The sequence below is a fragment of the Taudactylus pleione genome, unplaced genomic scaffold (genome assembly GCF_031769625.1).
Source record: "Taudactylus pleione unplaced genomic scaffold, aTauple2 ptg000250l, whole genome shotgun sequence".
NCBI lineage: Eukaryota > Metazoa > Chordata > Amphibia > Anura > Myobatrachidae > Taudactylus > Taudactylus pleione.
In genome coordinates, this window is record NW_028284652.1 from 8,373,233 (window position 1) to 8,389,523 (window position 16,291).

A 16,291-nucleotide genomic window follows, 5' to 3' on the forward strand; every position below is an offset into this window, starting at 1 on the left:
GCTGCTTATGTGGGCGTAAATGTCGCTAATATAGCAATGTTTATTATACATGTCCATGTCCTGCTTTGTATTGTATTGTTAGTCACTGGTTACTTATTTGTTTATGTACTTTGTAAGGCGCTGCAGAACACTTGTGGCGCCATATAAATAAATGATAATAATAATAATAATAATAATAATAATAATAATAATAATAATGATACATGGACATCCCATGGATGGCCATCCCAATCTCTGACATGCAAACGCAGTGGGAGTAGGGGCCTGCACCCCAACGGCTCCCACTGCTAGGGAGATGGGACAGACCTAGTGCCAGAGAAGAGGAGGACCTGCCATGCTGCCGGGAACAGGGTAAATATGGAGGATGGAGATGTGGTATGGAGTGGGAGAAAGGTGGGACAGAGCAGTAGAGGGGGGAGTGGATAAGAAGGAAATGGGGTTGGACAAGGCAGGGGGCGGGTTACAACTTTATATATTTTACTATGTTTGATCTAATGGAAGATTTTTTTTATATGAACGACTCAAATGGTGATATAGAAAAAGTATACAAAGAAAGTGACACATGAGATGAAACAATTTCAGACATTTTAATGGATATTTCAGTAGCTTATAAAAATGTTATAGTGTATTATACACTAACACATGATTGTAAGCTGTTCTTTCCTTTACATGCTGCAATTATGTCCTTAACTGTAAATTTACTTAAAACAAACTAGAAAAGATGGTGAAGTCTATAATATAGTAATTAGTACTATTTTTTAAATATATATATCATGTATTACATTTATTAAGAAAGGTTAATTATTAAAAAAAAACAGCTAAGTGATTTATATGCAGAGGGAGTAGTTTAATGATTTGATGGGTGAGTAAATGAAATGAGACAATGTATATGTACATACCTAGGCAACGGGAAGATGTAACAATGAATAAGTGAATACAGATTATACAGAGATAACTGGGAACATTGTGTGCATTATAATGTGAGGTTACTATACAATAAGGCCTGCTGTATCCTAGTAACTAAAGGTGTCTTCAGCTATAATGCATTTTATATACTGGCCACCCGCGCACGCAGGGGGGGTTTCCGAGTACCTAGAAACCCCCCTGCCCGCCACTCCATCGCAGCCCAGCTTAACAATATATTTTTATTTGTTTAAAACATGTGAGCCCAGCAACTGTCCCTGGCTGAGCTGCCTGTAGGGGGAGCTGCAGCGCTTGTGCACAGCTCCTCCCGGGCAGTTCCCATAGGGCACAGCACACCAGCATAGTTGGAGGCTGAGTCATCGGAGCCTGCTGCGTGACGGTGACCGGTGCTCTCTCCGCACCACAGGTGGGTGTAATGTTTGACATGTGGGGGGAGGTTGATCTTTGTCAGTGTGTGTCTAGGCTTTGTCAGTGCAGTGTCTGTCAGTGTATATGTGTGTCAGTGTATAGGCTTTGTCAGTGCAGTGTCTGTCAGTGTGTGTGTGTCAGTCTTTGTGTGTGTGTATATGCTTTGTCAGTGCAGTGTCTGTCAGTGTATATGTGTGTCAGTGTGTGTGTATAGGCTTTGTCAGTGTGTGTGTGTGTGTCAGTCTCTGTGTGTGTGTATAGGCTATGTCAGTGCAGTGTCTGTCAGTGTGTGTGTGTCAGTCTCTGTGTGTGTGTATAGGCTTTGTCAGTGCAGTGTCTGTCAGTGTATATGTGTGTCAGTGTGTGTGTGTATAGGCTTTGTCAGTGTGTGTCAGTCTCTGTGTGTGTGTATAGGCTATGTCAGTGCAGTGTCTGTCAGTGTGTGTGTGTGTCAGTCTCTGTGCGTGTGTATAGGCTATGTCAGTGCAGTGTCTGTCAGTGTGTGTGTGTGTGTGTCAGTCTCTGTGTGTGTGTGTATAGGCTTTGTCAGTGCAGTGTCTGTCAGTGTATATGTGTGTCAGTGTGTGTGTGTATAGGCTTTGTCAGTGTGTGTGTGTGTCAGTCTCTGTGTGTGTGTATAGGCTATGTCAGTGCAGTGTCTGTCAGTGTGTGTGTGTGTCAGTCTCTGTGTGTGTGTATAGGCTTTGTCAGTGCAGTGTCTGTCAGTGTATTGTGTCAGTGCAGTGTGTGTATAGGCTTTGTCAGTGCAGTGTGTGTGTTAGTGCATTCTGTGTCAGTGTGTGCGTCTGTGTGCGTGTATATGTCACTGTGTATGTTTGCGGTGCCGCCTTTTTATTTCTTCAAGGAGCTGAAAAGCTCCATATAAATATAGTCAAGTAGACTCCAAATAAAAAAGTTCAACACGCGGGGTGCAGATCCTAAGAACTAAGCAGACCACTCAGTCTTGAACATACAATAACATACAGGCAGCGCTCCTCAGGTACTCAGTAATCCAAGCTTGTTAATCCATTACTGTGCAACGTTTCAGATGCAATTATTACATATTTCGTCAAGGCATTGATGAAATATGTAATAAATTCATCTGAAACGTTGCACAGTAATGGATTAACAAACTTGGATTACTGAGTATTGATTATTGAGTACCAGAGAAGTGCTGCCTGCATGTGGTTCGATTTTTTTGCCATTGGTTTTGTAACCAAGTATTGGAAACCCCCCTTTCAAAATCCTGCGTTTGCCACTGCTGGCCCCAATTAGCCCACTTCAGTAATAGCCAATACCATCATTGCTGCGGCCTTATAATGCATCTTGTTACACAGCAAATTAATAATATTTCCTTATTTTACTCCACAAGGACCAAGCAGCGTCTCGGCAGCCTGCCCCGGTGATGTCATCGACCGGTTCACCATCCACCGTGAGCTGGGCCGGGGCAGCTTCGGAAAAGTAAGTTTTATTACTTTCAATTTGTTATGAGGGGCTATTATGGGTATGTATTGAATCCTATGCATATGCACAGATACATTAGTCTGTGTATAATAATAGGTCACATCTGTAACTGTCATTTATCCTAATCAGAAACCATCTGATCCTTCTGCAAATATGTGATTATTGCACCATTATGGTAGTTTTAGCTGTGCCATAATAGAAAGCTCTCTGTAGGTCAGTGGTTCTCAATCATTAGTCACCTGGGTCCCCCATTTGCATTTTTTGTACCCTAGACATTTGCCAAACAATACATTTGTCTATTATTATAAAATTGGACCGGGATAAAAATGAGGCCATAATGCTTGTGTGATGACCTGATCACAGCTGCGGCACACATGTGCACATCCCACCTAACATGCACAGTGCATGCCCCACCTCTCACTGCACACGCCGTGCACATTACGTGTAACCTGCATGCACACACTGCAGCAATGTGACAGAGAAGGGACCAGGAATGGGGGCATGGGGCATATCTATGATGGGAGCAGGGTATGCGGTGCACAGGAGCCCCTGGATGATACTTGCCTACATCACTGAAATCACAGTGAAAATGGCACCAGTGCTATTCTCCAAGAGATCAACACATGCACAGTGTACTGGCGAGGAGGGGGCTGCATGGAGGCTGCACATACCTAGGAACTGAAGTAGTGGTTTCCCACCTCTCTTAATCTGTGCCAGAAAGGGGGGGGGGTAAGTATAATGGGACTGGAGTGGTCAGGGAGAGCATGGTAATAAAGTAGTAATAAATATATTTGCTATTGGATAAAAAGATTAGGTGCCACTATATATGTGCTATTAATAGATTTACAAAAAAATAAATAACAATGACACAATAGATTCAATTGTACACACACACACACACACACACACACATACACATACATATACATATATATACAGAATATATATAGTTATACAGTATATATACATATATATATATATATATATATATATATATGTATATATATATTACTATTTGTGAAACTTGTAAAACAGACAATAAAACAATAGCTCACATATGCCTTCTTTTTCAGGGTCAGGTATTTTAGATTTATTGTCAGGGTCTAAAGCCGGGTACACACTAGACAATATGTCATCTGATCCACATATCGTCCACATCAAGCAGTGTGTACCCACTATGTCGCCGATGATGCGCCCTCCCGAGCATTGTCAGCGACATCGAGCATCGGACCTGCATGCAGCATGGCCCACTCTGGCGCTCTCGGCATCGACAAGTGTGTATGCACTTGCCGATGCCGGATCCCTTGCTGGGTCCCGCCGCAAATGAGATCAAGCTGGATACACTTCTCAGTCCCATTGTACAATTAGGGGTATAATTACTAAAGTGCGGATTTTTAGAAGTGGAGGGGCGCAAATGTAATAGGGTGAGAGTGTAAAAAAATGTGAGAAAAAACTCTCACACTGTTTAAACTCTGCCAATGTAACAGAGCCCGAGAACATGCAAACTCGCATGATTTTACACTCCAAAAACCCTCATGATATAAACTCTTATCCAGATGTTTTCCCATTTTAAAAATACAACTCGACCAATGTAATAGTGGGAGATTTTACTGCTAAACTCTCACGTTTTCTTAACTCCCACCCTATTACATTTGGCCCGAGATGTTGCCCATAGCAACCAATCAGATTCTACTTAACATTTACCTTGCACCTTCTAGAAAATAATAGCAAGACTCTGATTGGTTGCTATGGGCAATATCTCCACTTCTAAAAACTCGCACTTTAGTAAATATACCCCTTAGTCACTGGCCAGGTGCCCTCTGTCTATAACAAAACAGGAAGAAAGAGAATCATGACAATAACCAAGAGATATCATTACTATAATTTAACATTTGGGCACCATGACAATAAGCAGTAAAACGTGTTTTTTACTGCTGTATACCAACCTGTTATACAACTGAATGCTGCTTATAAATGGTCTTTATTAGATACCGTTAGCTAGATAAGTTGGGTTGACCAGTGAGGTGTAGTGGAGACAGAGAATGCTGGACAAAGCATGAATGCCTGCCAGGCTATGATCATTAACTACTAACATACCAAAAGAATTTACTCTCTTTTCTAAGATCATGGGGCATATGTATCAAAGCATATGTATCAAAGTGTGAAATATATATCACCAACAAATCAGCTATAAACTATAATTTCTTAAACTCAGCCTGCAAAATGTAAGTTAGAAGCTGATTGGTTGGTGATATATATCTCACAATTTTATCTCACATCAAGCTATGATATATATGCCCCCATGTATCACCACAATATTACTAGTGTTTATCTAGTTCAGTTTATTAAAAATAAATATATCTCAATGACTGAAAACAGACAGGTTCCTGAAATCAGGACGACCGATTATTGATACAGAAGAAGATTTGCTTTGCAAAGCCTATTACTGCAGTAAAGCAATTAGGTATGCTGAGACCACTATAACTAACAGAAGGGCAGACATATAACTCTAACAATCACCACAATAGTGACCATAAATAGGCTTTTTATAATAAGCCACTATGTGGGGGAATTCAAATAGCCGTGATAAGCCGCTTTTACGTGAAAATGGCTTATCGTGCAAATGAATACTTATACCCCCAAAACTATTTGTAAGAGCGCCATTAATACACTAATATACTATTATCCTATATCACTTTGCATTTTCTGGGGGTACAGGCAGATTTCCCAGGGCTATAACTAGGGTGGTGCAGGGCAGGGGGCTCTGTTTGGGCCTGACCATTTCCTGTTTATTATCATTCTCACTTGTAGCTTCCTCTTCCTTTATCCCCTGCATCTCCTGGCCTTTCCTATCTCTTCCCTGGCCCTTCCCCATGAGGCTGTGGCCCTCTCTCAGGTGTGCATCTTATGTCCCTATTTATCCCCAGCATCTCCTGGCCTCCCCTACCTCTTCCCTGGCCCTTCCCCATGAGGCTGTGGCCCTCTCTCAGGTGCGCATCTTATGTCCCTATTTATCCCCAGCATCTCCTGGCCTCCCCTACCTCTTCCCTGGCCCTTCCCCATGAGGCTGTGGCCCTCTCTCAGGTGCGTGTCTTATGTCCCTATTTATCCCCTGCATCTCCTGGCCTCCCCTATCTCTTCCTTGGCCCTTCCCCATGAGGCTGTGGCCCTCTCTCAGGTGCGCATCTTATGTCCCTATTTATCCCCAGCATCTCCTGGCCTCCCCTATCTCTTCCCTGGCCCTTCCCCATGAGGCTGTGGCCCTCTCTCAGGTGTGCATCTTATGTCCCTATTTATCCCCAGCATCTCCTGGCCTCCCCTACCTCTTCCCTGGCCCTTCCCCATGAGGCTGTGGCCCTCTCTCAGATGCGCATCTTATGATCCTATTTATCCCCAGCATCTCCTGGCCTCCCCATCTCTTCCCTGGCCATTCCCCATGAGGCTGTGGCCCTCTTTCAGGTGCGCATCTTATGTCCCTATTTATCCCCAGCATCTCCTGGCCTCCCCTTTCTCTTCCCTGGCCCTTCCCCATGAGGCTGTGGCCCTCTCTCAGGTGCGCATCTGATGTCCCTATTTATCCCCAGCATCTCCTGGCCTCCCCTATCTCTTCCCTGGCCCTTCCCCATGAGGCTGTGGCCCTCTCTCAGGTGCGCATCTTATGTCCCTATTTATCCCCAGCATCTCCTGGCCTCCCCTATCTCCTCCCTGGCCCTTCCCCATGAGGCTGTGGCCCTTTTTCAGGTGCGCATCTTATGTCCCTATTTATCCCCAGCATCTCCTGGCCTCCCCTATCTCCTCCCTGGCCCTTCCCCATGAGGCTGTGGCCCTTTTTCAGGTGCGCATCTTATGTCCCTATTTATCCCCAGCATCTCCTGGCCTCCGTTATCTCCTCCCTGGCCCTTCCCCATGAGGTTATGGCCCTTTTTCAAGTGCACATCTTATGTCCCTATTTATCCCCAGCATCTCCTGGCCTCCCCTATCTCCTCCCTGGCCCTTCCCCATGAGGCTGTGGGCCTTTTTCAGGTGCGCATCTTATGTCCCTATTTATCCCCAGCATCTCCTGGCCTCCCCTATCTCCTCCCTGGCCCTTCCCCATGAGGCTATGGCCCTTTTTCAGGTGCGCATCTTATTTCCCTATTTGAAAAATAGGGGAGGGGGTCGCTAATGCTATTTCTGGCACAGGGCACCAAAACTCTAGTTATGGCCCTGAGATTTCCCAATTCTCACCTACACTTACTGTGGGAAAGATCGGCAAGAATTACCTCGCGAATGCCACAACTCAACTTTTAAAACTGAATTGTGTGGAAAACGGGAGTGCGCATAGACGCGGTAAGCAGAAAAGAAGAAATTATCGCAAGCAGCTTATGCTGAGTAAAATGCCTATATTCTGTGTGTGACTGCGGTTATATCTGCATGTGATATACTACGTTACAGGGTCACAGCCACTGACACTGTAACGTAGCATTTTGCATGCAGATATAACCGCAGTCGCGCACAGAATGTAGGCATGCCGCATATCATTTTATTCAGCATAAGCTGCTTGTGTGTTCTATTTGCTTAGCGAATAAGACACATTTAAGGTAAGAAGGCACACGAGAAGACTCTCTGCGCTAGAGTCACACGGAGCTCACGCATTACGTGTAACGTGACTTGTAGTGCACGGAGGATTAATGTAGGTGGACGCATCTGTAGTTGCACATAAGGGGTGTTGAGCTAATACAATCTAGAAAACCTTGGGATAGAAAGTCTTAAATGTAAATTTCCATATAAGGCTGTACACCAGAGGTTCCCAAACACAGTCCTCAGGCTCCCCAACAGTTCAGGTTATAGAGATATCCATGGCTGAGCACAGGTGACTTAATTATTACCTCAGTCAATTTGATTTAACCACCTGTGCTCAGCCATGGATATTTCTAACACCTGATCTGTTTGGGAGCCTTGAGGACTGCGTTTGGGAACCTCTGCTGTTCACCCATGGAACCTTAAAGCTGGGCATCCACTATACAATTTTCTGTTAGATATCTGTCCAATCTGACTGGTTGGAAGAAAATTGGGGTGTATAGAGCGCTTTCCTATGAAATGTTTCCAAATGTGGTGCTGGGATGAATGAGTGGAGATAGGATGTGTAGGGAATGTATTGGGAAGAATATATATATTATATATATATATATATATATATATATATATATAATTGAAGTGAGTCCAGTAGATGTACACTGTGATATTTAGGTTTAAGAACAGGAATAGGACAAGCAGAGTGTATAGATAGAGGATAGTAGAAAAAGTATATAGATGAGTCCGTGCGCTATAGTAAGGACGCAGCAGGTTTCCTAACTATCCCTGTCCTACCTCGAGTCCCTTTGCAGTGGTTTCCTCCGGTTGTTACCGGTTCCTCTGTTCCTCTTTAGGCGCCGTCTCGTGCTTCCTCTGTTGCTGTGGTAACCGGCGTCTTTCCGCAAGCGCCCAAGTCGCTCACACTGCTCCCCCAGTCTAAATGGTGGCTCAGTAGCTGTGAGAACAAGAACCTTGGCTCGCCAGAGGAGGAAGAACGCAGCCTACACCTGGAACAGAGGAACCGGCAACAACCGGAGGAAACCGCTGCCAAATGACTCAAGGTAGGACAGGGACAGTTAGGAAACCTGCTGCATCCTTACTATAGCGCACGGACTCTGAATGCCAGTGTCCCATCCCCGGCACTCGGCTCCCGGAAAACAGACTCACTGAGCTGCTATCAAATTACCTACTTCATTATTTTTATTTATTTATTTGTTTTTGGTTCCATTATTTGAGTACATCTATTTTGATTTTACCATTTTTTCTATTTTATTTATTTATTTTTTCCTAAATTATTTTTTCATTTTAATTTCATCTATATACTTTGTCTACTATCCTCTATCTATACACTCTGCTTGTCCTATTCCTGTTCTTAAACCTAAATATCACAGTGTACATATACCAGACTCACTTCCATTTTATATATATATATATCTATCTATCTATATATATATATATATATATATATATATATATATATATATATATATATATAGATATATATATATTATTCCTCCCAAAACATTCCCTACACATCCTATCTCCACTCATTCATCCCAGCACCACATTTGGAAACATTTCATAGGAAAGTGCTCTATACACCACAATATTAATGTTATTTTTATAACCATTAGAGCTGCTAACAAGGTAAGCGCAGTTCAAATAACCCATATCTGGTTGGAATGAAACCTGGTAATGTATGGGAGCAAATGACAGTCGATCATATGGTTTTAAACACTGAAAAAAGGACAAAGACAATTGTTCAAATTGGTTAAATTTGTGTGTTTTAGCCAATTTGTCTGAACAACCTATTTTGGCTATTTTCCAGTGTTTGTGAGCAAATGGATGACTGTCATTTGCTCCCATACATTACCAGATTTTCATTCCATCCAGCCAGATTGGACAGATAGCTGACAGAAAATTGTATAGTGGATGCCCAGCTTTAGACTGTGAAAAGCACAAATAGTATAAAACATCAGCAGTGTTCATATATATTTCTTGCCATGCTGAATATATTTATACACTGTTTCCTACTAAGGGCCGTATTCAATCAGCGGCGAAATTGGCTTTGTTTTTTGCCATAGGCGAAAACTGACTATTTTCGCAAAAAAACAGGTGAAAACGCAATTGGCGGAAAAAAACAGGAGAAAAGTTTCCTCTATCCCAGACAAGGCGAAAAAAAAATGCAAAATCCCTATTTTTTGCTAAAAATATGGGGATTTCTTTCATAACCCTTTGGACATCCTCCCTAATGATAAATTACCCCCCAAAAAATTTGTAAGTTGCGCACTTTGGCGAAAAACGACCGCGCAATTTTGGGTGAAAAAAAAAAACGTTGAAAATGATAGGAAGCAATTTTTTTCCATGAAATTACTGTTCTACATAAATTGGGGGTACGTTAAAGTGGGTGCAAGTATATTTTCGTGTTGTAAAAACGCAATTTTAAAAAACTTAAAAAACCACCTGCTGCGACCGCGTGTGATGTTTAAAACACTTCACACACCCATACCGCCCCCAGAAAATTCAGACCCAATACATTAATTCCAATTTCAATGTTTTTTTTATCCAACGTTTGCACGGCCGTTTTTTGACAAAGTGCGGAACTTACGCATTTTTTGGGGGTCATTTATCATTGGGGGGGTGTCCAAAGGGTTCTGTAAGAAGTCCCAAAATTTTTTGCCAAAAATAGGGATTTTCCATTTTTTTTTCACATAGTCTGGTATGGAGAAAACTTTTCTCCAGTTTTTTTTGCCAATTGCATTTTCTCCTTTTTTTGGCAAATATATCGCCATTTTTTTTGTCAAAAAATGGCCGTTTTCGCCAATGGCAAAAAAAAATGGCCGTTTTCACCGCTAATTGAATATGGCCCCATGTCAGTTACAACAATCAATATGATAAATGTTTTTAAATTACTTTGCTGTATCTTTTGAATTGTTATAATCAAGTTTAATTAAATTTACATTTTAAACTCTTTCTTTCCTCTTTATGATATTACCCAACGGCTTCTTCAGGATGTCCTTCCTAACCCTATAACATCTCTATATCTCTCTGTATCCCTTATACACTAATATATACATATGTGCTACAATTTGTACCCCTGACCCTCTAATGTCTCTATATTCCATCACATGTATCCCTAACACTAATATATACATATGTGCTACCATTTGTACTCCTGACCCTCTAATAACTCTATATCCCATCACATTTATCCCTAATATACTAATATATACATATGTGCTGCCATTTGTACCTCTGACCCTGTAATGTCTCTAGATCCCATCACATGTATCCGTAATACACTAATATATACATATGTGCTGCCATTTGTACCTCTGACCCTCTAATGTCTCTATATCCCATCACATGTATCCCTAATACACTAATATATACATATGTGCTGCCATTTGTACTCCTGACCCTGTAATGTCTCTATATCCCATCACATGTATCCGTAATACACTAATATATACATATGTGCTGCCATTTGTACCCCTGACCCTGTAATGTCTCTAGATCCCATCACATGTATCCGTAATACACTAATATATACATATGTGCTGCCATTTGTACCCTAGACACTCATGTCTCTATATCCCATCACGTTTCCCTAATACACTAATATATACATATGAGCTGCCATTTGTACCCGACACTGTAATGTCTCTATATCCCATCACATGTATCCCTTATACACTAATATATACATTTGTGCTGCCATTTGTATCCCTGACCCTCTAATGTCTCTAGATCCCATCACATGTATCCGTAATACACTTATATATACATATGTGCTGCCATTTGTACCTCTGACCCTGTAATGTCTCTATATCTCATCACATGTATCCCTAATACACTTATATATACATATGTGCTGCCCTATGTACCCCTGACCCTCTAATGTCTCTATATCCTATCACATGTATCCCTAATACACTAATATATATATACATATGTGCTGCCATTTGTACTCCTGACCCTCTAATGTCTCTATATCACATCACATGTATCCCTAATACACTAATATATGCATATATGCTGCCATTTGTACCTCTGACCCTCTAATGTCTCTATATCCCATCACATGTATCCCTAATACACTAATATATACATATATGCTGCTATTTGTACCCCTGACCCTCTAATGTCTCTATATCTCATCACATGTATCCCTAACAAAAATATATACATATTTGCTGCCATATGTACCCCTGACCCTGTAATGTCTCTATATCCCATCACATGTATCCCTTATACAGTAATATATACATATTTGCTACCATTTGTACCCCTGACCCTCTAATGTCTCTATATCCCATCACATGTATCCCTAATACACTAATATATACATATGTGCTGCCATTTGGCCCCCTGACCCTCTAATGTCTCTATATCCCATCACATGTATCCCTAACACTAATATATACATATGTGCTGCCATTTGTACCCCTGACCCTCTAATGCCTCTATATCCCATCAAATGTATCCCTAACACTAATATTAGAGATGAGCGGTTCGGATTCTGTGGAATCCGAACCGCTCCGAACATTGGGGATCCGAGTCCACCCGAACTCTGTTCGGGTGTTCCCCGCCTGACTCGGATCCCCGTTCGGGGCCGAACGTCGGCCGCCTGATGTCGGATTCTCACTAGAGAATCCGACATCAGGTCTCCTATTGTGTAGGGCAGAGCGCTGTGATAGCGCTCTGCCCTACACAGACACAAACACACAGCCGCCAGCGGCAGCTGTGTGTTTGTTACAGCAGCCAATGAGAGTCACACAGACTCTCATTGGCTGCTGCACGGAGGGAGCCGGCTGGAGCTCACACATGAGCTCCGTCTTCCGGCTCCCTCCTCAGTGTGTGACAGCAGAGCGGACGGCGCGGGAGCGGGGATACAGGTAAGTTTTTTTTTTTTTTTACTTGTGCAAGGGCCTGGGGCGCTACTGGGGTGTCTGCTACTGGGGGTCCATACTACTGGGGGGCTATACTACTGGGGGGGTCTGCTACTAGGGGGGGTCTGCTACTGGGGGTCCATACTACTGAGGGGCTATACTACTGGGGGGGGGCTTACTACTGGGGGGTGGTCTGCTACTGGGGGGTGGTCTGCTACTGGGGGGGTCTGCTACTGGGGGGGCCATACTACTGAGGGGCCATACTACTGGGGGGGGCATACTACTGGGGGGGCTTACTACTACTGGGGGGGGCATACTACTGGGGGGGCTTACTACTACAGGGGGGGGCCATACTACAGGGGGGGCTAATACTGGGGCAGCCTACTACTGGGGGGGGCCTGCTACTGGGGGGGCATACTACTGGGGGGCATACTACTGGGGGGCATACTACTGGGTGGCATGCTAATGGGGGGGCATACTACTGGGGGGGCCTGCTAATGGGGGGCATACTACTGGGTGGCATGCTAATGGGGGGCATACTACTGGGGGGGCCTGCTAATGGGGGCCATACTACTGGGGGGCATTCTACTGGGGGCACTGCATAGGGGACCCTACTACTAAGGGGACTGCATAGGGGGCACCACTGCTGGGGGCATTGTGTAAGGGACACCGCTACTGTGGGCATTGTGTAAAAGGGGCACTACTGTGGGCATTGTGTAAAAGGGGCACTACTGCGGGCATTGTGTAAAAGGGGCACTACTGTGTGTCATAACATAAATAAGAGATACTACTTTATGGTGTAATGTGAATCAGGCCCTATGTGCGGTGTAATGTGAATAAGATTGTGCACTGTGACTCCTTGGGCCGTAGCCCACTATGTAAACAAGTACTGTGACTCTGCTGGCCGTACCCACTGGGTGGGTGCACTACTTTTCATTTCTGCCACTGCTGTGTGGCAATGTGTCATAGATGTGCTTTATACTGTGGTGTCTGTGTCGTTGTGCCGCTGCTTTGTCGCTTAGTAACCAGTCAGCTCACTGCAACCTTTGGCCAATAATGTTGAAAACAATATTATAAGCTGTGATATGGTCAAAATTGACTGGAAATTAATGTTATTGAGCTTAATAATACTCTAGGAAGAAAAAAAAGACCAATTTATGTGATTTTAGCTTTTTTTGTCAATTTTTATAAAAAAATCCAAATCCAAATCCAAAGCCAGTCACCGCAGTTTGGCAAATCCAAATCCAAAGCCGGACGACGAATTAGAACCAAATCCAAATCCGTCAAAAATGGTCCGGCGCACATCCCTAACTAATATATACATATGTGCTGCCATTTGTACTCCTGACCCTCTAATATCTCTATATCCCATCACATGTATCCCTAATACACTAATATATACATATGTGCTGCCATTTGTACCCCTGACCTTGTAATGTCTCTATATCCCATCACATGTATCCCTAATACACTAATATATACATATGTGCTACCCTATGTACCCCTGACCCTCTAATGTCTCTATATCCCATCACATGTATCCCTAATACACTAATATATACATATGTGCTTCCATTTGTACCCCTGACCATCTAATGTCTCTATATCCCATCACATGTATCCCTAATACACTAATATATACATATGTGCAGCCATTAGTACCCCTGACCATCTAATGTCTCTATATCCCATCACATGTATCCCTATTACACTAATATATACATATGTGCTGCCATTTGTACTCATGACCCTCTAATATCTCTATATCCCATCACATGTATCCCTAATACACTAATATATACATATGTGCTGCCATTAGTACCCCTGACCATATAATGTCTCTATATCCTGTCCCATGTATACCTAATACACTAATATACACATATTTGCTGCCATTAGTACCCCATACCATCTAATGTCTCTATATCCCATCACATGTATCCCTAATACACTAATATATACATATGTGCTGCCATTTGTACTCCTGACCCTCTAATATCTCTATATCCCTTCATATGTATCCCTAATACACTAATATATACATATGTGCTGCCATTTGTACCCCTGACCCTCTAATGTCTCTATAGTCCATCACATGTATCCCTAATACACTAATATACACATACAGTCAGGTGCATAAATATTGGGACATTGACAGAATTTTCATATTTTGGCCTCTATTCATCACCACAATGGCTTTGAAATGAAACAAACAAGATGTGCTTTAACTGCAGACTTTCAGATTTAATTTGAGGGTAATTACAGCCAAATCAGGTGAACGATGTAGGAATTACAACGGTTTCTATATGTGCCTCCCACTTTTTAAGGGGCCAAAAGTAATGGGACTATCAACTCAAAGGCTATTTCATGGACAGGTGTGGGCTATTCCCTCATTATTTCATTATCAATTAAGCAGGTAAAAGGTCTGGAGTTGATTCTAGGTGTGACATTTGCATTTGGAATCAGTTGCTGTCGACTCTCAATATGAGATCCAAAGAGCTGTCACTATCAGTGAAGCAAGCCATCATTAGGCTGAAAAATCAAAACAAACCCATCAGAGAGATAGCAAAAACATTAGGTGTGGCCAAATCAACTGTTTCTTAAAAAGAAAGAACGCACCGGAGAGCTCAGCAACACCAAAAGACCCGGAAGACCATGGAAAACAACTGTGGTGGATGACAGAAGAATTATTTCCCTGGTGAAGAAAAACCCCTTCACAACAGTTGGCCAAATCAAGAACACTCTCCAGGAGGTAGGTGTATATGTGTCAAAGTCAACAATCAAGAGAAGACTTCACAAGAGTGAATATAGAGGGTTCACCACAAGATGTAAACCATTGGTGAGCCACAAAAACAAGAACAGATTAGAGTTTGCCAAACAACATCTAATAAAGCCATTACAGTTCTGGAACACCATCCTATGGACAGATGAGACAAAGATCAACTTGTACCAGAGTGATGGGAAGAGAAGAGTATGGAGAAGGAAAGGAACTGCTCATGATCCAAAACATACCACCTCATCAGTGAAGCATCTTGGTGGTAGTGTCATGGAGTGGGCATGTATGGCTGCCAATGGAACTGGTTCTCTTGTATTTATTGATGATGTGACTGCTGACAAAAGCAGCAGAATGAATTCTAAAGTGTTTCGGGCAATATTATATGCTCATATTCAGTCAAATGCTTCAGAACTCATTGGACGGCGCTTCACAGTGCAGATGGACAATGACCCGAAGCATACTGCAAAAGCAACCAAAGAGTTTTTTAAGGCTAAAAAGTGGAATGTTATGCAATGGCAAAGTCAATCCCCTGACCTGAATCCGATTGAACATGCATTTCACTTGATGAAGACAAAACTGAAGGGAAAATGACCCAAGAACAAGCAGGAACTGAAGACATTTGCAGTAGAGGCCTGGCAGAGCATCGCCAGGGATGAAACCCAACGTCTGGTGATGTCTATGCGTTCTAGACTTCAGGCTGTAATTGTCTGCAAAGGATTTGCAACAAATTATTAAAAAGTGAAAGTTAGATTTAGGATTGTTTAGTTTGTCCCATTACTTTTGGGGCCTTAAAAAGTGGGAGGCACATATAGAAACCGTTGTAATTCCTACACCGTTCACATGATTTGGATGTAATTACCCTCAAATTAAATCTGAAAGTCTGCAGTTAAAGCACATTTTGTTTGTTTCATTTCAAAGCCATTATGGTGGTGAATAGAGGCCAAAATATGAAAATTCTGTCAATGTCCCAATATTTATGCACCTGACTGTATGTGCTGCCATTTGTCCCCCTGACCCTTTAACATGTCTATACCTGTAACACACAGGTACTGCTGGCATATGACAGTGTGAGCAAGAGGAAGGTGGCAATAAAGATCTTGAACAACAGTGGCCGGTCGGGAGCAGAAGATCAGAGAGCTGAGGTGGAGAGAAGAGCTCTTCATGCCGCCTCAGGAAGCCCCTTCCTTATCCGCAGCCTGCTCACTGTCCAGACCAAGGTATTACCATGAGTGTAACGCTGAGCCTTATGGTGCTGTATTAGGAACAGGTCATA

At 42.7% G+C, this 16,291-nt stretch overlaps 1 long non-coding RNA gene across 1 annotated transcript; it reads left to right on the forward strand.

The window, feature by feature from the left end:
• The first annotated feature begins 1,301 nt into the window (after positions 1–1,301).
• LOC148515377 (uncharacterized) lies at positions 1,302–16,131 on the forward strand. Its single transcript, XR_015879416.1, has 3 exons — positions 1,302–1,330; positions 2,705–2,793; positions 16,065–16,131. It is a non-coding gene; the product is annotated as an uncharacterized LOC148515377 (long non-coding RNA).
• Positions 16,132–16,291: the final 160 nt, after the last annotated feature.